The 21,448-nt window shown below is 45.1% G+C and overlaps 1 protein-coding gene across 6 annotated transcripts in view; it reads right to left on the bottom strand.

Moving 5' to 3' along the window:
• The window catches only part of LOC114808660 (ras-responsive element-binding protein 1), a 205,919-nt gene that overhangs the window by 138,131 nt on the left and 46,340 nt on the right, over window positions 1-21,448 (bottom strand). For 4 of the 6 annotated variants that reach the window (XR_005659696.1, XM_039910971.1, XM_039910968.1 and 1 more), the window contains exon 2: window positions 20,687-20,922. The gene's annotated coding sequence lies outside the window, so the exon portion shown is untranslated. Of the gene's footprint in view, window positions 1-20,686; window positions 20,936-21,448 lie in introns of all 6 variants that reach the window. The other 2 variants (XM_039910969.1, XM_039910970.1) reach the window with 1 other exon arrangement.

Genomic DNA, 21,448 nt, shown 5'->3' with positions numbered 1-21,448 from the left:
GCCCCCAAAGATACATCTACCCATAGAACTGCATCTCAGTTTTTCTCAGTAATCTCATGAAGTATGTTTTTCCCTTCATAATATTAATCTGAAACAAGGTCAGGGTCAAAAAAAAAATTCTGATTTGGAAAAATAAACACGAGTTCATTCACTGCTTCCTCAGGATCAGGCTTAAGTCAGCACAGCATTTCCACCGGATATATGCACTATGCCTGACAAGCAGAACCACTCCAACAGACCTTCACAGGGATCTCTTGGAACTGCCTTACCTAGTCAGTACCCAAAGATTTTCCACCAATGCCTACCCCCTTGCCCTTTCTCATCCACCCTGCTCTCTGCTCCCCTGGTATTCACCTCACCCTGCAGCAAAGGAAAAGAACAGAAGAGCCGTCTTCAAACATATGGGCAGGCATTCACAGGAATTGTTCTGAGTCCCTGAATAACTACTTAGAGGGCTATAGAACCGTGCTGTGCGTCTTTATTGATAATGTACTCTGCCAGGTGCTTGGTGCTATATCTGGTTACCATAAATGATAACTGATCTATCTGTTTCTTCTCAAGTGGAAGTGCTTGGTCCATGAAAGAGGTTAGGGGAGAAAAGGAGAAAAAGAAAGAAAAAGAAAGAAAGAAAGAAGGGAGGGCGGGAAGGGGGGAGGGGGGGAGGGAGGGGAGGAGAGGGGAGGGGAAGGAGGGAAGGGAGGAGAGGGAGGGGAGAGAGGGGGGAGGGGAGGGAGGGGGAAGGAAGGAAGGAAGGGGGGAAGGGGGAAGGAAGGAAGGAAGGAAGGAAGGAAGGAAGGAAGGAAGGAAGGAAGGAAGGAAGGAAGGAAGGAAGGAAGGAAGGAAGGAAGGAAGGAAGGAAGGAAGGAAGGAAGGAGGCAACCTTAAATGTAGTAATAATGACACATTACCTTGACAATAGAGAACCACAACCCAAAGTATATAAATTCACATGCAACCCATCAACTACTTCTTACATCTGGATGTGGCGCTCAAGAAAAATTCAAGGAGATGAATGCTACAGAACATCTGACATGCACCAACACTAAGTTTTCAAATACTACCTCTAGTCCTACAATACTACACTTGAAAAAAATCACCAAAGTGCTTTATGTTTAACATAACAACTAATCACACAAAAAATAGAAAGAATGCTTCAAGATAACCCTTAACTACTGGAATAATTTTTAATGAGAGGATCACTTCTTTTGTGGAGGATAATGATGGGGAATCAACATTTGGAGAGTTTTAAATTGCTCTTTGTTATTCAAATTTTAACAGGATTTGAGTAATAATAACACTGATGATGATGATGAGGATGGTCTTTATTGCTGTACTGTACCTTCCAAATGCTTAGTACAGTGCCCCCTCCCCCACAGTAAATGCTCAGTAAATATGACTGAATGCTGGTGGTATTTGTTAAGCGCCTATTGTGTGTTAAGCACTGTTCTAAAAGCTGGGGGAGATAGAAGCTAATCAAGTTGTATACAGTCCCTGTCCCATTTAGGGCTCACAGTTTTAATGTACTTTTTATAGATGAGGTAACTGAGGCACGGAGAAGTTAAGTGACTTCCTCGAGGTCACAAAGTATGCAAGTGGCAGTGCCAGAATTAGGACTCAAATCCTTTTGACTCCCAGGTTGTACTCTATCCACTAGGCCATTCTGCTTCCCTTAGTAGTGACAGGTGTGCTAAATGCTAATCTAAAAAAGTGTTGATCAAAAATACAAACAGGAATCACCTTTGAAATAATAACAATAATAACAGTAATGATTATAACAATAATAGTATCTGCTGCACGCTTACTATGTATCAAGTACTGTGCTAAATACTGGAATAGATATGATGTAATCAGGTTGGACATAATCTATGCTCCACATGGGGCTTAATTTAATCCCCATTTTACAGATGAGGGAACTGAGGCACACAGAGTGAAGTGATTTGCCCATCTCATACAGCAGCCAAGTGGCAAAGCCATGATTAGAGCCCAGGTTCTCTGACATCCAGGCCCCGATTCTTCCCACTAGATCAGGCTGTTAAAAAAAATCTTAATACTGACTCAGATGAATGTTTTGCAAACCTATACATTTAAACACTGAAAATTAAGAAAATGAAGATGCTGATTTTGAATATTCCCTTCTATTCTTTTAAGTACTATCTTTAAGGAATAAAATGAGACAGATGTGAGATGGAGGGAGGAGGCCTAGTTTTAAAAATGGAAGAGTTCTTGTTTTGGGGGAAGGGTAAAAAGAACAGTTTACTCCTCTTATTGCTGCTTTTCTCCAGAGAATGTGTTCTTGACAGGATTTTACTACTACCAGATTCATAAATCCAGGACACAGCTGCCACATGGCAGGCATTTATTATAAAGTCCCAATCCTTTCTTTGGAGACAGACTGTCCCTTTCATTTCAAATGTACTAGTAGTAGCAGGCTTCCTCTCCTTCACTGAGCCTTTCCTAAATACTACCGCCTTGCCTTCTATCACTCCATTCTGTTATCATTATCATGAGTCCTTCATGGTCAGGAGATTTACTATAAAATTAGCATTCGCTTCCTCCCTCCCACCTGGAGTGAACCTCATAGTCATCTGTAGCACATATTTACTTTTCAGCCTCACTCTGGGCACTTCTGAATATATGTTTAGCCAGTTAGTGACTTTGATTACTGTGTTACTAAATAGTTTTGATCTGTCTTATAGTTTTAGTTCTGTCTTGCCTGTTGCAAGGAGTACAAGCTCATTTTGTTTATTATTATTATCATTAACAATAATAATTTTGGTATTGTAAAGTGCTTACTGTGTGCCAGGCACTGTTCTATACAAGGGGTAGATACAAGCTCATCGGTGTCCCAAAAAGGGCTCAATCTTAATCCTCATTTTACAAATGTGGAAACTGAAGCAAGGAGAAGTTCACACAGCAGACAAGTGGCAGAGCCAGAATTAGAACTCAGGTCTTTCTGACTCCGAGGACTGTGTTCTATCTTCTCCATAAACTTTTATGGAGAATTACTCAGTTCTGCCTCTCCATAAGCTTTTATGGAGAACTACTCAGTGCATTGCAAGGCACTCACTGGCTACATAGCTATTACTACTTACTACTACAATAATCGTCTTCTCCAAAGCCAAAAAGAAAGTCTTAAAAACACATTACAATGATGCCCATCAGCTAATCACGGGAGGGAATAGGATGGAGTCCCATGTGCTAGGCTCTGCAGTATCTACAGGTTTTCCTCCCAGCTAAGTCACTGGGAGGACTTACTTATCCTTATCTCTTCTCCCAACATCCTCCAGTTCCCTATGCTCCCAACCCCCAACGTATGCCCCACATAAAACGTACGCCCCACATGAACACTCTGCAGCACCCTGTAGGGAGGGATAGTGTCTACCAACTCTGTTGAACTGTATTTTCCCCAAGGGTTTGGTACAGTGCACTGCAACACTAAGCACTCAATAAATACCACTGACTGATTGATAATATTTGGGAGCAGAAAACCCCATGGGCAGTTTTCAACATCATTTCATAATCCTTAAGAGAATAGCATTCTTCCTCACCCTGAAATTTACCTGCAGGCAGCAAAGGCAGACAGAAGTTAAAAGTCCATGATAAAAGGTTGCTACTGAAACACACCTGCTGGTTTACAATCCATTTAAAACAGAACTGAACACAGACTCTTTCCCTCTCTCATCCTTTCTCAAAGAAGGGCGTGAAGTTCCCTTTTGGCTTATCTTCACCCATTCTCAAAATTCAACTCTTGTTTCTAACTAAAGAGTTTGTTACATATAGACTTTTGTTACGAAGCTTTCAGAATCAAACTTAGTAAATAATTTCATTTATACCTTTAAAAGATAGAATAACAACAATAATAATAATAATAATATCCTCATTGCAGTTAACAATCACTAACTGTTTGGGAAACCAGACGAATTTCATCACTGTTTGGTAAAATGCTCCAAGTCTTGCACTTACTGATAACCCCTTTGGACTGTAATGCAGCAAACTTGGTCAAAAATAAAATTGGAAGAGGAAAGGGCAATCTCCTCTTCCATCAAGGGGCATTTCATTTGAACCTGGATGCTTATATAAATGTGACGAGAACAGTTTCAACTTTCAGAGAGTAACTTTGAGGCTTGAATTAATTCATTCATTCAACTGTATTTCCTGAGTACTTACTGTGTGCAGAGCACTGTACTAAGCGCTTGGAAAGTGCAATTTGGCATCAGATAGAGACAATCCCTACCCAACAATGGGCTCACAGTCTAGAAGGAGGAGGCAGACAACAAAATAAAACAAGTAAGCAGGCATCAATACCACCAAAATAGATAAATAGAATTATAGATATATACACATCATTAATAAAATAAATATAATAATCAATACATACAAATATGCACAATGCTGTGGGGTGGGCAAGGGAGTGGGGGAAGATGGGGAGGGAAGGAGGAGCAAAGGAAAAGGGGGGCTCAGTCTGGGAAGGCCTCTTGGAAGAGGTGAGTTCTCAGTAGGGCTTTGAAGGGGGAAAGACAGCTAGTTTGGCAGATGTGAGGAGGGAGGGCATTCCAGGCCAGAGGTAGGACCAGAGCCAGGGGTCGATGGCAGGACAGGGAGAATGAGGGAGAGTGAGGAAGAGGAGCAGAGTGTGCAGGTTTAGCTGCAGAAGGAGAGAAGGGAGGTGAGGTAGGAGGGTGCAATATGATGGAGAACTTTGAGGTCAAGAGTATGCTTGCTTCATATGAAGGTTGATAGGCAACCACTGGAGATTTCTGAGGAGGGGACTGACATGACCAGAGCATTTCTGTAGCAGCAGAGTGAAGTACAGACTGAAGCAAGGAGTGACAGGAAGTTGGGAGATCTTCAAAAAACCCCTCCTTACAGTACTTCTGTTACAAAAGATCAGCCAAGATTTTTAAATCCAGAAATTCAAATCCACAATTAGAATGAATACGGCATATGAATACAGAATGAACGTTTCAATAGGGAATTGGTACTTCTTTAATTCATGGGTAAAACAGACATTATCAACAGGGTTGATGCTGATTTCTGGTCTTCCTGGCACCAGTTCAGGGGCCCAGGGGAATGATTAGATAATGACAATTTAACTTCCCTAGGGTACTTAACTGAGCTACTGTCTCACTGAAACAAAAAGGCAAGTCAGGGTAGCCCCAGAATACCCCACCCAAAGGATCATAAAATCTAGCCTCCAAGTAATATGCCAAAAAGAGCATTTGATAATTTATGTTGAAGAGCACTCATACAGAAGGCCCAGATAATTTAAAAACCTTTCACTCTGAGCTTACACTGGCAATTAAACAGGCAATCATGAGAAACTTGCAGCTCTCTGCTGCTGCCTCTCCAACTTCCCAAATAACCTGAATCAAAACAGAACAGGGAGAAGGGAAAGAAAAGATACAGGGAACAAAAAGATTATTTTACTTCATGACAAAAAGATAACAGTCTATGAGCAAAAATATTACAGGTTAAAAACACTACTGGGAAGGCAAGAAGAGAACACCACATTCGTGTTCGAAAATAGAGGCCAGGCAGTAAACAGTATTCAGTAAACTGAATGCACAGTGGAAGCCAAACATTTCTAAGAGGTAGTCAATCACTCAGCCAATGAAGCAAAGTATGTGAAGGCAAACAGACCTCTGTAAGAGGATTTTAAGACACTACCCACAACTAATGACATCAGGTTATTCTAGTTTTTGAAGGGAGAATGAAATTCAATAAAGCGATCCCTATTCTTATGTTCCCGTATTCCTTCCAGTGGTAGGATCCAGCTTCAATGCCTAAGCTTTCATCTTCTGCTGATCATGTTGCTTGGACTGTTTAAATATCACTTGCCTTGTTTGGAGTGGTGCCCAGCAATATCTTCCCATCATCCATTTCAGCATGTACTTTAAAGGTCTTTATATCCAATGCACTCAGCCCTCTGCCAGGAGCAGTCTTACAGTCTTAGAAAGATGACACAGTTTTCCAAACTTACCTATATTTTATATATAACTTGGGGGCATGAAGAAATCAGAAACTGAACTTAAATGTCCTCCATTTTCTAACAGAAATCTTAATTCCTGCTGTTTTTATTGTTAATAATGATCATCCACTAGTTTGGGGGATTCCTGGTAAGCAGGGAAACTTGGACTTCTAAATCTGGAGAACAAACTCCTTCGGTTCCCTCTCAAAATTTCTTCCCCTACTTGGGCTTTAAGTGTTGTTTTTTTCGACATTCAACCACAGCTACTTATTAATAGTAATAATCATGGTATTTGTTAAGTGTTTACTACTTGTCAAGCACTGTTCTAAGCACTGGGGTAGATACCAGATAATCAGGTTGTCCGCGTGAGGCTCACAGTCAATCCCCATTTTCCAGATGAGGTAAGTGAAGTGACTTATCCAAGGTCACACAGCAGACTAGTGGCGGAGCCAAGACCAGAACCCGTGACATTCTAACTTCCCAGGCCCGGGCTCTATTTACTACGTCATGCTGCTTCTACCTAAGCATACAACCACAACCTGTCTTCTCTCAAAGCCACCCAGTCCCCCACTTTTCATTCATTCATTCATTCATTCAGTTGTATTTATTGAGCGTTTGCTGAGTACAGAGTATTAAGTGTTTGGGAGAATTCAGTACAAAAATAGACACATTCCCTGGCAGAATGAGCTTACATTTGGGGGTGTTGTGGGGAAGGGGAGCTTATGCCACCTGATGCCATTTTTGTTTCATCATCAAAGCCCCAAGCACGCTCTTTCCTTGGTTTATTAGCCCTGGGATCATTAAAGCATCACAGACTAAGCTAAGCAAGGGCAGAAGGGCCCAGAAAGGAACAAACATGAGCTGTGATTAACCTTGATAGAAATGTTTAGGCAGAAGGAGGAAAGGAAGAGTGTAGTGTGTTGGGTGGGCAGTCAGAGGGCTTATATACTTGATCAAGGACTTATTTGCCTGATCACCCCAAGGGCAGCAACATGGTACAATTAAATACATTTGCAAGTGCAAGCTTGAGAAACAAATGACCTGAGCACTAATTGCAATTCTGCACTTGCCTGCTACATGATTTTGCCTAGCAAGTCACTTCACTTCTCTGTCCACAGATTCCTCATCTGTAAAATGGAGACAGAATACCTGCTGTCCCTCCTGCTTAGAGTGTAAGCACTGAATGGGACAGTGCTAAATCCAACTGGATTACCTTGTATTCATTCATTCATTCATTCATTCATTCATTCATTTTAAGCATTTACTGTGTGCAAAACATTGTAGTAAGGACTTCAGAAAGTACTGTACAACAATGAACAGCCAAATTCCCTGCCCACAACAACCTCACAATCCAGACTGGGGGAGATAGCCATAGATACAAATAAATAAAATTATGGCTATACACATAAGTGCTGTGGGGCTGGGAGGCGGTCGGGGGGAAGAGCAAAGGGAGCAAGTCAGGGTGAGTGGAAGGGAGTGGGAGATGAGTAAAGTTGGGGCTTAGTCTGATAAGGCCTCTTGGAGATGTGCCTTCAATAAGATGTGACCAGGGGAGAGTGATTGCATGTAGGATTTCAAGAGGGAAGGCGCTCCGGCCCAGAGGCAGGTTGTAGGCCAGAAGTAGGAGGGGGAAAGGTGATGGAGTGGTTTAGAGCCAATGGTGAAGAGTTTTCGTTTGATACAGTGATGAACAGGCAACCATGGGAGATTTCTGAGGAGTGGGGTGACAAGTTCTGAACTTTTTTGTAGAAAGATGATCTGGGCAGAGTTTCCTTGCCGCTAGCCTTTTGACTTTGATTTTGACCAGATCGACCCTTAGTCAACACCCAACCCTGGTCATCACCCGCTTATTAATAATATTCTATTGCATCATTTTACTATATTATCGCTTTCACATGTTATCACTAATTGTTCTCATTGTTGCCACCTACCTCTCTGGCCTCACCATGTCCTTCCACCCTCCCCTCCTCCCATTTGCCCCTCCCATTCCTCACCTTCCCCTTCCCCTCTCTCGCCCAGCTCTTTCCCACTCTCTCCTCTGCCTCCTCCCCTCAACCTCTCCCCAGCCCTAGAATCCCACTTTACCAGTTTCACCCCTCTTCCCCCTTCCCCTACGCTCCTCCACACCAAACCCCCTCCTCCCAACCTCCCCCCTTCTCTCTTCCCCACCCACGGCCCATCCCAGGCCTCCTGTCCCACCACCACCCCTCTTCCCCCTCTCTCCGTCCAGGGCTCCGCCACCCTGTTCCCATCCAAACCCTTTGCTCCCCCCGCTCTTCCCTCCCCCTTTTCACCCACAGCTACTTTCAAATGTGGCCTCTGGAAACCCCAGTCCATTACAGGTAAACTACCTTCCATCCTTGACCTTTTCCTTTCCCGCTCTCTCCTCCTCCTCGCGCTTAAAGAGACCTGGCTCACTCCTGAAGACACGGGCTCCACTGCTGCTCTTTCCAGCAGAGGCCTCTCCTTCTCCCACTCCCCCAGACTCACAGAAAAGGGAGGAGGCGTCGGCTTCCTCCTCTCACCCCGATGCCGCTTCCGCACTATCCCTCCTCCCCCTTTCCTCTCCTTCCCCTCCTTTGAAGCCCAAATCATTCGCCTCTCCAGATACTTGTAGCCGTCATCTACCACCCCTCTAGTCCCATCACCGACTTCTTCAACCACTTTGACCCCTTTCTCACCTTCCTTCTCTCCTTCTCTCTGCCCACTCTGATCCTTGGAGACTTCAACATCCACATGGATGTACCCGGTGACTCCTCTGCCGCCCGCTTGCTATCGTTCCTTGACTCTGCCAACCTCCTGCTCTACCATATCTCGCCCACTCACCGACTCGGTCACACTCTCAATCTCATCATCTCCTACCACTGCACTACATCCTCCCTCACAAACTCTTAAATCCCTCTCTCAGACCATAACTTTCTCATGTGCCTCATCTCTCACACTCCCTCCCCCTATAAATCTGTACTACTCCCCCAAAGAGACCTCCGTTCTCTTGATCCCATCCATCTCTCCAAAAGCATCTTTCCCCACCTTGCACCCTTGTCCTCTCTTCCCACTCTCGATGATCAGGTCACCGGTCTCAACTCCACCCTCTCTACTCATCTCAACTCGCTCACCCCCCTTCCCCTCCGCCGCTCTTGCTCCACTAACCCACAGCCCTGGGTCACCACCTCTGTCCGCTTCCTACGCTCCTATGCTCGAGCGGCTGAGCGCTACTGGCGAAGATCAAAGCACCAAGACAACCTTATCTTTTTCAACTTTATCCTTTCCTGCTTTAACTCTGCCCTCTCCTCCGCCAGGCAAAACTTCTTTTCTTTGACACCCATGCCCCTCACCCCCGTCAATTCTTCCGGACCTTTCTCTCCTCAGGTCCCCTGTTCCTCCCCCTCCCCCATCCCTCACCCACAATGATCTGGCCACCTACTTGATCACAAAAATTAACACAATCAGGTCAGAGCTCCCCAAAGTCACCCCTCCCCCTTCTGCCTCCCCGCGCCAAACCCTCTCCCCTACTTTCCCATCTTTCCCTGCAGTAACCTCAGAGGAGATCTCCTCCCTCTTCGCAAGTGCCACCCCCTCCACCTGTGTTTTGGACCCCATTCCCACTCACCTTATAAAAGCCATCGCCCCTTCCCTCCTCCCCTCCTTAATTTCTCTTTTTAACCACTCACTCTCCAATGGCTTCTTCCCCTCCGCCTTCAAACATGTCCATGTCTCCCCCATCCTAAAAAAACCCTCTCTCGACTCCACTTCCCCTTCCAGTTATAACCCCATCTCCCTATTACCCTTCCTTTCCATGCTTCTAGAACGAGTCATCTATATTCACTGCCTAGAATTCCTTAACTCCCATTCTCTCCTGGACCCCCTCCAATCTGGCTTCCGTCCCCTCCACTCTACCGAGACTGCTCTCTCTAAGGTCACCCAAGATCTTCTTGCCAAATCCAATGGTTCCTACTGTATCCTAATCCTCCTTGACCTCTCAGCTGCCTTTGACACTGTAGACCATCCCCTCCTCCTCCACACCTTATCTCACCTTGGCTTCACGGACTCCAATCTCTCCCGGTTCTTCTCTTATCTTTCTGGCCGTTCATTCTCGGTCTCCTCCGCAAGCTCCTCCTCCCTCTCCCATCCTCTAACCTTTGGGGTTCCTCAAGGGTCCATTCTTGGCCCTCTTCTGTTCTCCATCTACACGCACTCCCTTAGTGAACTCATTCCCTCTCACGACTTTAACTGTCATCACTATGCAGATGACACACAGATCTACATCTCTGCCTCTGACCTCTCCCCCTCCCTGCAGGCTCGGATCTCCTCCTGCTCCAGGACATCTCTACCTGGATGTCTGCCCGCCACCTAAAACTCAACATGTCCAAAACTGAAATCCTTATCTTCCCTCCCAAGCCCTGCCCTCTTCCTGACTTCCCTATCACTGTGGATGGTACAACCATCATTCCCGTCTCTCAAGCCCGCAACCTCAGTGTCATCTTTGACTCAGCTCTCTTGTTCACCCCACACATCCAATCCATTACCAAGATCTACCGGTCTCACCTTTATAATATCGCCAAGATCCGCCCTTTCTTCTCCACCCAAACGGCTATCTTACTGGTACAGGCTCTCATAATATCCCAGCTGCATTATTGTGTCAGCCTTCTCTCTAATCTCCCTTCTTCCTGGCTCTCCCCTCTCCAGTCTATTCTTCATTCCGCTGCCCTGCTCTTCTTCCTGCAGAAATGCTCTGGGCACGTCACTTCCCTTCTTAAAAACCTCCAGTGGTTGCCTATCAACCTCCGCACAAAACAAAAAATGCTCACTCTAGGCTACAAGGCTCTCCATCACCTTGCCCCCTCCTACCTCTTCTCCCTTCTTTCTACTGCCCACCCCATAGGCTCCACTCCTTTGCCGCCCACCTCCTCACCGCCCCCCAATCTTGCCTATCCCGCCGTCAACTCCTGGGCCACTTCCTCCCGCTGTCCTGGAATGCCCTCCCTCCTCACCTCCGCCAAACTAATTCTCTTCCCCCCTTCAAAGCCCTACTGAGAGCTCACCTCCTCCAAGAGACCTTCCCAGACTGAGCTTCCCCTTTTCCCTCTGCTCCCTCTCTACCCCCCCCTTCACCTCCCCTCAGCTAAACCCCCTTCCCCCACCCCCCATTTTCCTCTGCTCCTCCCCCTCTCCCTTCCCCCCCAGCGGGGTGCTCGTCCACTCATCTGTATATATTTTCATTCCCCTATTTATTTTGTTAATGAGATGTACATCCCATGATTCTATTTACTGCTACTGTTTTAACGAGATGTACATCCCTTGATTCTATTTATTGTTATTGTTTTTGTTTGTCTGTCTCCCCCGATTAGACCGTAAGCTCGTCAATGGGCAGGGACTGTCTCTATCTGTTGCCAATTTGTACATTTCAAACGCTTAGTACAGTGCTCTGCACATAGTAAGCACTCCATAAATACCACTGAATGAATGAATGAATGAATGAACAAAACAAAAGGAGACAATAACATCAAGTAAATAGAATCAAGGAAATACACACCTCATTAACAAAATAAATAGGATAATAAATTATATGAATGAGCACAGTGCTAGGGAGAGGGGAGGAGGGTGCAGAGGGACGGGGGTTTGGGGGGCTCAGTCTGGGAATTTCAGAACTGAATTCCAATCCACTAAAGATCATTTGTCTTTCAGGCTTCATAAGTGCTTCATAGTCATTGTTATCAAGGTCAAAAAAACAGTGGCTTTCTCTGTAATGATAATACAAATTGCAGTTAGTGTTAGTGCTTACTATGTGTGAATAATTGGGCAGGTATTGTCTCTATCTGTGGCCAAACTGTACATTCCAAGCGCTTAGTACAGTGCTCTGCACATAGTAAGAGTTCAAAAAATAAATAAGGTTGGGAGGTCAGCGAGGAGGCTGAAGTAATTTGTATCTACCTCAGTGTCTGTTACATAGTAAACATGAAGTACCACTATTACCATTATTATTGTTGTTGTCATAAGTCAAACGTGCCCCATTGTCTGCTAGAGCAGGTGCATAGATCTCAAGCACATGTGCAACTAAAGTTGGTGGCTGTGTGCTCTCATCATTTGGGTTCCCAGTGAACTACAGAATCCAGGTAGAGGGGGAAGGTGGGAAAGGGAAGAAAAAGAGCATAAAACATCCCACCGTGGGTCTCTCTTTCCACAGCCTGGCCCTGGCCTATGCTAGGCTCTGTTATTGCTACTATCCCCTCCTTCTGTTGCTTATATTTATAAATAGTTTCCACCTGAAAATTACTTGGTGGTAAATTTTTTGAGGTCATGAACAACGTATACATCTTACACCCACTCCCCTTATGAACATAAACTTATACTCTTCTTGCTTCCATTACCTGTAATTTATATTAACACCAATCTCCTCAATTAAATTGTAAACACCTTGTGGGGAGGGATCAGGTCTTCTCTAAAGAACTGTATTCTCCCAAGTACTTAGAGCAGTGCTGTGCACAGAACAGGTTATCAATAAATACCACTGCTTGATCTGCTCTCTTCCAAGTGTTGTACTCTTCGAAGTGTTCAGTACAATGCTTGGAACACCAATAGGAACAAAGCCATTACAACTAATCCATCGACTGGCCTGCTAATCTACATGGATGCATATGAGCAAAAGGTCACTTGAAACAAATAATGGTACAAATGAAAATGGCCAGGATAATCAACTTGCATATCAACTTGGGGGAAATATATGGATAAAGATAAGAATGAATCCAGAGCTTCTGCCTTGGGATACAACCACTACAAGTATTTGTGATTAACTGCTCTCCTAGGAAGCAGTGGAAGTTGGGGATAGGGAATATGAGAGGAAACAGAAGGGGTGAAAATCTTTAATTTCAATCTACTACAGTGGATGGGGGGCATGCATGGCGAGGGAGGTGCGTGCGGGAGAGAAAATGAGAGAGAGAGAAAAAATACAGAGGCTTCTAGCTTGACCATGGATATTCTAGTTTTGCATAAACTGATAAATTGATAAACTGAAACCTCACCCCACCCATTCATTCATTCATTCAATAGCATTTATGGAGCGCTTACTATCTTGGAGAGCACTGTACTAAGTGCTTGGAATGTACAAATCAGTAACAGATAGAGACAGTCCCTGCCCTTTGACGGGCTTACAGTCTAATCGGGGGAGACAGACAGACAAAAACAGTAGCAATAAATAGAATCAAGGGATGTACATCTCATTAAAACAACAGCAAATAAATGGAATCAAGGTGATGTACATCTCATTAACAAAATAAATAGGGTAATGAAGATATATACAGTTGGGCGGATGAGTACAGTGCTGAGTGAAGGGGAAGGGAGGGGGTAGGAGCAGAGGGAAAGGGGGTTTAGCTGCAGAGAGGTGAAAGGGGGGGTAGAGGGAGCAGAGAGAAAAGTGGAGCTCAGTCTGGGAAGGCCTCTTGGAGGAGGTGAGCCGTAAGTAGGGTTTTGAAGAGGGGAAGAGAATTAGTTTGGCAGAGGTGAGGAGGGATGGCATTCCAGGACCACAGGAGGATGTGGCCCAGGGGTCGTCGGCGGGATAGGCTATAACGGGGGACAGTGTGGAAGTGGGCGGCAGAGGGGCGGAGCCTGCGGAGTGGGGAGTAGAAAGAGAGAAGGGAGGAGAGGTAGGAGGGGGCAAGGTGATGGACAGCCTTCAAGCCTAGCGTGAGAAGTTTTTGTTTTGTGCGGAGGTTGATAGGCAACCACTGGAGGTTTTTAAGAAGGTGAGTGACATGCCCAGAGCGTTTCTGCCGGAAGATGAGCCGGGCAGCGGAATGAAGAATAGACTGGAGTGGGGAAAGAGAGGAGGAAGGGAGATCAGAGAGAAGGCTGACACAATAATCCAGCCATGATATTATGAGAGCCTGTACCAGTAAAATAGTCATTTGGGTGGAGAGGAAAGGGCGGATCTTGGTGATATTATAAAGGTGAGACCGGCAGGTTTTGGTAAGGGATTGGATGTATGGGGTGAACGAGAGAGCCAAGTCAAAGATGACACCGAGGTTGCAGGCCTGAGAGACAGGAAGGGTGGTCGTACCATCCACGGTGATAGGGAAGTCAGGGAGAGGACCGGGCTTGGGAGGGATGAGGAGCTCCGTCTTGCTCATGCTGAGTTTTAGGTGGCAGGCAGACATCCAGGTAGAGACGTCCTGGAGGCAGGAAGAGACACAAGCCTGAAGGGAGGGGGAGAGGACAGGAGCAGAGATGTAGATCTGTGTGTCATCTGCATAGAGATGATAGTTGAAGCCCTGAGAGCGGATGTGTTTACTGAGGGAGTGAGTGTAAATGGAGAACAGAAGAGGGCCAAGAACTGACCCTTGAGGAACTCCAACAGTTAGAGGATGGGAGGGGGAGGAGGAGCTTGCTAAGGAGACCGAGAATGAACGGCCAGAGAGATAAGAGAAGAACCAGGAGAGGACGGAGTCCATGAAGCCAAGGTGAGATAAGGTGTGGAGGAGGAGGGGATGGTCGACAGTGTCAAAAGCAGCAGAGAGGTCAAGGAGGATTAGAAGCCATTGGATTTGGCAAGAAGGTGGTCATGGGTGACCTTAGAGAGAGCAGTCTCGGTGGAGTGGAGGGGACGGAAGCCAGATTGGAGGGGGTCCAGGAGACAATGGGAGATAAGGAATTCTAAGCAGCGAGTGTAGATGACTTGTTCCAGGATCTTGGAAAGGAAGGGTAGTAGGGAGATAGGACGATAACTGGAAGGGGAAGTGGGGTGAGAGAGGGTTTTTTTAGGATGGGGAAGACATGGGCATGTTTGAAGGCAGAAGGGAAGAAGCCATTGGAGAGTGAGTGGTTAAAGTTAGAAGTTAAGGAGGGGAGGAGGGCAGGGGTGATGATTTTTATAAGGTGAGCCGGAAAGGGGTCCAAGGCACAGGTGGAGGGGGTGGCACTTGCGAGGAGGGAGATCTCCAGTGAGGATACTGCAGGGAAGGATGGGAAAGTAGGGGAGAGCGTTGGGGGGAGGGAGGCAGGAGCGGGAGGGGTGACTTTGGGGAGCTCAGACCTGATTGTGTTAATTTTTGTGATCAAGCAGGTGGCCACATCATTGGGGGTGAGAGATTGGGGGGGGACAGGGGGCCTAAGGAGAGAGTTAAAGGTCTGGAACGATTGGCGGGGGTGAGGGGCATGGGTGTCGATGAGGGAGGATAAGAAGTTTTGCCTGGCGGAGGAGAGGGCAGAGTTAAGACAGGAAAGGATAAATTTGAAATGTATGAGGTCGGCTTGGTGCTTGGACTTTCGCCAGCAGCGCTTGGCAGCTCGAGCATAGGAGCATACGAGGTGGACAGAGGCAGTGACCCAGGGCTGTATGCTAGTGGAGCAAGAGCGGGGGAGGGAAAGGGGGGTGAGAGAGTTGAGATGAGTAGAGAGGGTGGAGTTGAGAGCGGTGACCTGATCATCAAGAGTGGAAAGAGAGGACAGGAGGGCAAGGTGGCAAGAGATGCTTTGGGAGAGATGGATGGGATCAAGAGAGTGGAGGTCTCTGTGGGGGAGTAGGAAAGATCTGCAGGGAGAGGGAGTGTGAGTGAGGGATTTCAGAGTTGTGAGGGAGGAGGTAGTGCAGTGGTAGGAGATGATGAGATTGAGAGTGTGACCAAGTCGGTGAGTGGGCGAGGTATGGTGGAGCAGGAGGTTGGCAGAGTAGAGGAACGATAGCAGGCAGGCGGCACAGGAGTCACCGGGTACATCCATGTGGATGTTGAAGTCTCCGAGGATCAGAGGGGGCAGAGAGAAGGAGAGAAGGAAGGTGAGAAAAGGGTCAAGGTGGTTGAAGAAATAGGTGGTGGGACTAGAAGGGTAATAATGTTGGTATTTGTTAAGCGCTTACTAGCTGCAGAGCACTGTTCTAAGCACTGGGGTAGATACAGGGTCATCAGGCTCACAATCTTAATCCCAATTTTCCAGATGAGGTAACTGAGGCACAGAGAAGTGAAGTGACTCGCCCACAGTCACACAGCTGACAAGTGGCAGAGCCGGGAGTCGAACTCATGACCTCTGACTCCGAAGCCCAGGCTCTTTCCATTGAGCCATGTGGTAGATGATGGCTACAAGTATCTGGAGAGGGTGGAAGAGGCGAATGATATGGGCTTCAAAGGAGGGGAAGGAGAGGAAAGGGGGAGGAGTGATAGTGCGGAAGCGGCAACGGGGTGAGAGGAGGAAGCCGACGCCTCCTCCCTTTCCGGTGAGTCTGGGGCAGTGGGAGAAGGAGAGGCCTCTGCTGGAGAGAGTAGCTGCAGAGACCGTGTCTTCAGGTATGAGCCACGTTTCCATAAGGGCAAGGAGGAGGAGACAGCGGGAAAGATACCTTCCCAAAGATACCGTCCCATCCTTCAAATTTTCAATAATGCTCAATCAGTTAAAAATGCAAACAGAAAGATTAAGAAAACAACATTAGAAAAAAAAAATAACCACTGCACTGCCCCACCCTACTAAAAAGCATCGGACCCTCAATGTTGTAAGAGGGATCTTATAGGTAAATGTAAATCTTCCATCACTCTAACTCTGTTACAGATTGCCACTAGGATGCTTAACCCTATTCCAAAGGTTCAAAACGATGAACTTCGGGCTTCAACTACCATGAAGAAGAGGAGTCTAAAGGAGCTTGAAAAATAGGAATGAGGAGGTAAATGAATACAGGGCATATAACTAGGTTTAAAAACAGAATTTCTGAGATATTGGAATACAGAGGGCCCATGTTCTGCTCTCTTACCAATCTGCTAAAGGTGTTTCATTTCCGTGGCATCAAGTATTACTTGATCATTAAATGAGAAGTGGAAAATGCCACTTTTTAAGGTATTACATTATTTGGTGATGCTAATGCATTTCTCAGCCTTGTGCAATGTGCAAGACTAAGATTCAGAAGGTCTTAGGCACTTCCAGTCTGCAAAGCACTTGGGAGAGTACAATACAATAATAAATACATTCCCAGAGCACAGTGAGCTGACAGACATGATAACTCATACATACATACATAACCTGGGTTACTGGGGGTCGAGCACTGTTCTAAACTCTAAAGTAGATACAAGATTATTAAGTCAGTCACAATCCCTGTTCGTTACTTGGCACAGTAAGTAAGACAGAGATTGGATATTGAATCCCATATACAGATGAGAGAGTTGAGGACGAGACAACCTAAGTGACTGGCGACTGGTCACCCAGCAGGTAAGAGGCAAGGGCAGTTTTAGAACCCGGGCCTGGGGTCCTTCCCCTAGGCCACACTGCATTTCCAACTAATTTTACAATTTCCTTTCTATGTTTCTGTTCACTTATTTTTTAAATAAGCAGTGTGGCTTAGTGGAAGGAGAAAGGGCTTGGGAATCAGAGGATGTGGGTTCTAATCCTAGCACTGCTACCTGTCTGCTGAGTGACCCTGGGGCCAAGTCACTTAACTTTTCTGTACCTCAGAGAATGGGGATTAAGACTTTGGGCCCCACGTGGGACAATGTGATTACCTTTTATCTACCCCAGCACTTAAAACTTGGCATGCAGTAAGCACTTAAGTTCCACAATTATTATTATTTATTATTATTAATAAACACTTGCATATTTGGTTATATTTTCCCAACTGCACTCTTGAGAGCAAGGCAGTGTGGCTTAGGGGAAAGAGCCAGGGCTTGGGAGTCAGAGGTCATGAGGTCTAATACCGGTTCTGCCACTTGTTCGCTGTGTGATCTTGGGCAAGTCACTTAACTTCTCTGTGCCTCAGTTCCCCAACCTGTAAAATGGGGATTAAGACTGTGAGCCCCATGTGGGGCAACCTGATTACCTTGTATCTACCCCAGCACATAGAACAGAGCTTGGCACACAGTAAGTGCTTAACAAAAACCACCATTATTATCTTTGGCTTCTACTGTTATTTTTCCCAAGTACAGAGCCCTGAACAAAGGCAAAGGCCCTAACTTGTCTATGATGATGATGACACCCAAAGAGAAAAAAACAGAAAAGACTTCCATCAAGTTTCATTTTCTTATTCAAACTGTCCTTTACTCCTCTGTTTATCATCTGTATCCTTGAATAGCACAATTCCTCCCTAAAATTTGTGAATATACCAATACAAACATTTACTAGCTGCCCAAACCTAAAGGGCTTTCATCAAGAAACTCATGGAAGCAGATCCATGGTCCCAATTCTAGACTCCTATGAAATAAACACATTTGCAGAGAGCCTGCAGGAATGGCTTCTTACTTCAGTCTTGAGGTGATATGTATACACTGCCAAGTTTTATGTTTATTTAAGTTCATGTCTTGTACAGGTTGTGGAATCTAAGGAGAAGACTGGCTAACTAAAAAATAGTAAAAAGTGTGAGATTCATAAAATAATAATAATAGTACTTGTTAAGCACTTACTATGTGCCAAGCATTGTTCTAAGCAATAGGGTAGAAAGGATTAGACCCAGATCCTTATGATTCCCAGGCCTGTGCCCTATCCACTAAACTATACTAGTTCTCAACAGAAACATGTAGCCAATATGACAAAATATTATCAGTTCCAGCCTAACAGAGAATTAGAGTCGATATAGTAGAGAAGCAGCGTGGCTCAGTGGCAAGAGTCTGGGCTTGGGAGTCAGAGGTCATGGGTTCGAATCCAAGCTCTGCCACTTGGCAGCTGTGTGACTGTGGGTGAGTCACTTCACTTCTCTGGGCCTCAGTGACCTCATCTGTAAAATGGGGATTATCTGTGAGCCTCACGTGGGACAGCCTGATGACCCTGTATCTACCCCAGCACTTAGAACAGTGCTCTGCACATAGTAAGCGCTTAACAAATACCAACATTATTATTATAGAAAGTTCATCACTTGCAGACAGCAGGTTACTCTCCAAGTGACTCAACTACTCACCTATGTGAAAACATGCAGCAAACCAGATTGCCTTCCCACCCCCAAACAAAAAAGACAATTTTTAATTCTTCCTTTGTGTTTCAAAGGATGAAAGGAATCTGAATCAATTAATGGTACTTACTAAGCATTCACTGTATGCAGAGCATGGAACTAAGAACTTGGCAATACAATATGATCCAATATAATATGATAGTTGGCAAACATGATCTTGCCCACAAGGAGCTTACTGACTGAGAGGGAAGCAGCATGGCCTAGTGGAAAAGCATAAGTCAGAGGACACCGAATACATTTTAGGCAATTCAAATATCTTGGCTTTCCTACATGAAAATTTTGTGCAACAAGCAAATTCATTAATTCAATCATATTTATTGAGCACTTACTGTGTGCAAGGCACTGTACCAAGTGGTTGGGAGAGTATAATACAAAACCACACAGACATAGTCCCTGCCAATAATGACTTCACAGTCTAGAGGGGAGATAGACATTAATATAAATATATGAATACATAAATTACAGATGAACTCATATGTGCTGTAGGGATGGAGGGAGGATGAATGAAGGGAGCAGGTCAGGGAGACCCAGAAGGGAGTGGGAGAAGAGGGAAGGGTTTAGTCAAAGGAGGTGTGCCTTTAATAAGGCTTTGAAGTAGGGGGTAGCAAGTACCTGACTGAAATGAGGAGGGAGGGTGTTCCAGGCCTGAGATAAGATGAGGACGAGAGGTCAGTGGCAAGATAAATGCAATTCAAGTATAGTAAGAAGGTTAGAATTAGAGGAATGAAGTGTGCAGGCTTGGCTGTAGTAGGAGAGTAGCGAGATGAAGTAGGAGGACAGATGATTGTGTGCTTTAAAGCCAATAGTAAAGAGCTTTTCTACGATGAGAAGGGGGATGGGCAACCACTGCTTGAGGAGTGGGAAAACATGGTCTGAACTTTTATGAAGGAAAATGAGCTGGGCAGTCAAGTGGATTATGGACTGAAGTAAGGAAAGATAGGAGGCAGGGAGGTCAGCAAGGAGGCTGATAAAATACTAAAGGCAGGATAGGATAAGTGACTGCATCAATATGTTAGCAGTTTGGATGGAGAGGAAGGAGTGGATTTTTGTGAAGCTATGAAGGTAGAACTGACATGATGTATTACTGTTATTTTTGTTATTATTAATAATGGTATTTGTTAAGTGTTTACTATATGCCGGGCACTATATTAAGCACTGGGGCAGGTAGAAGCAAATTGGGTTGGACATGGTCCCTGTCCCCCATGGGGCTCAGTTTCAATCCCCATTTTCCAGATGAGGTAACTGAGGCACAGAAAAATCAAGTGACTTCGCCAAGGTCACAGAGCCATTAAGTGGTGGAGCAGGGATTAGAAGCCATGACCTTCTGATTCTCAGGCCCATGCTTTATCCATTATGCCACGCTGCTTACTATGTGGGCTGAATGAGAGAGAGGAGTCAAAGATAATGCCATGGTTACAGCCTTGTGATATAAGAAGTATGATGGTTCCATTGAAAGTCATGGGGGAAGAAAGAGTTTAGAAAGCAAGATAAAGAGTTCCTATGGGGCCAATCCACATGTGAAATAACTGCTGTAATCTTTTTGATTATAAGCATTCGTCTTCCATGTATTCAGTTAAATCTTGGTTAAGACCAGCAATCAAAAACCATTTGTAAACAACCTCCCAGCAACCCAGGACACCACCCACCTACAACATGATTCAGTTCCATTTTCTGCCTTCACTCTTTACTGATAGTGATTCTTCTCCTAAACCCAATACAAGAAAACAAATAGCAAAAAACCCCACCCCCAGCCCAAAATAACTGCTTGTTGAAAAAAAAAGGTGACTCACCTAACATCAGTTCCTTACCTAGCCACGCTGCCCTTACAGGAAACTTCTCCGATGATCAGATGCTGACAATCAAAGTCCCTTTCCCCTCTTCCACCAGGGGCTTTTCACAGAGCTGATTTCCTAGTTCACTGTACCATGAACAGCAGTTCACCATGCAGCTGTTTAAATTTGTGTGGAAGTCTCTGGCATATTCTTCCTTCTGTCTCTCTGGCAGTTTTCCTCAGGGTCTACGTTTACAGCAGATGTTAGTAGATCTAAATACAAAAACTGGGTTGTAAAAAAAAATAAACTGTAGGTCACTTCCAGAGGTTATCAAGTACAACTGCAGCCCTTAGAGCTGATGAAATGAATTTGCCCATCTCACCTGGTTTTGTATTACACATACCAACTCAAAACAAATGTAATTTCAGAAGCATTTGTTTTGATTACTTTACCATCTGCTGTGAATTTCCATTATCAAAGAAGTGCATCCCAAATTCATTTTAAGTGTTTTTAAGTGTTTGTGTATGAACATTGACTGGCCAATGTTCATAGTTGGGTATTGGTTACAAGAGATAAATGTATAACATTGGTGAAAACCTAACTCTGGTACTTCATATTCCCTGTGTACAGTTTCATATTTGAAATAAAAATAATGATGATTACTGTATTTGTAAAGCACTTACTAAGGGCCAGGCTCTGTACTAAGTGGTGGAGCTGATATAAGCAAATCAGTTGGACCAGACCCTGTTCCATATAGATTTTGTAGAGTCAATTCCCATTTTATAGAATAGGAAAGTG

Source organism: Ornithorhynchus anatinus, chromosome Y2 (genome assembly GCF_004115215.2).
Source record: "Ornithorhynchus anatinus isolate Pmale09 chromosome Y2, mOrnAna1.pri.v4, whole genome shotgun sequence".
Taxonomy (NCBI): domain Eukaryota; kingdom Metazoa; phylum Chordata; class Mammalia; order Monotremata; family Ornithorhynchidae; genus Ornithorhynchus; species Ornithorhynchus anatinus.
This window is presented reverse-complemented; position numbering and strand designations above follow the sequence as displayed.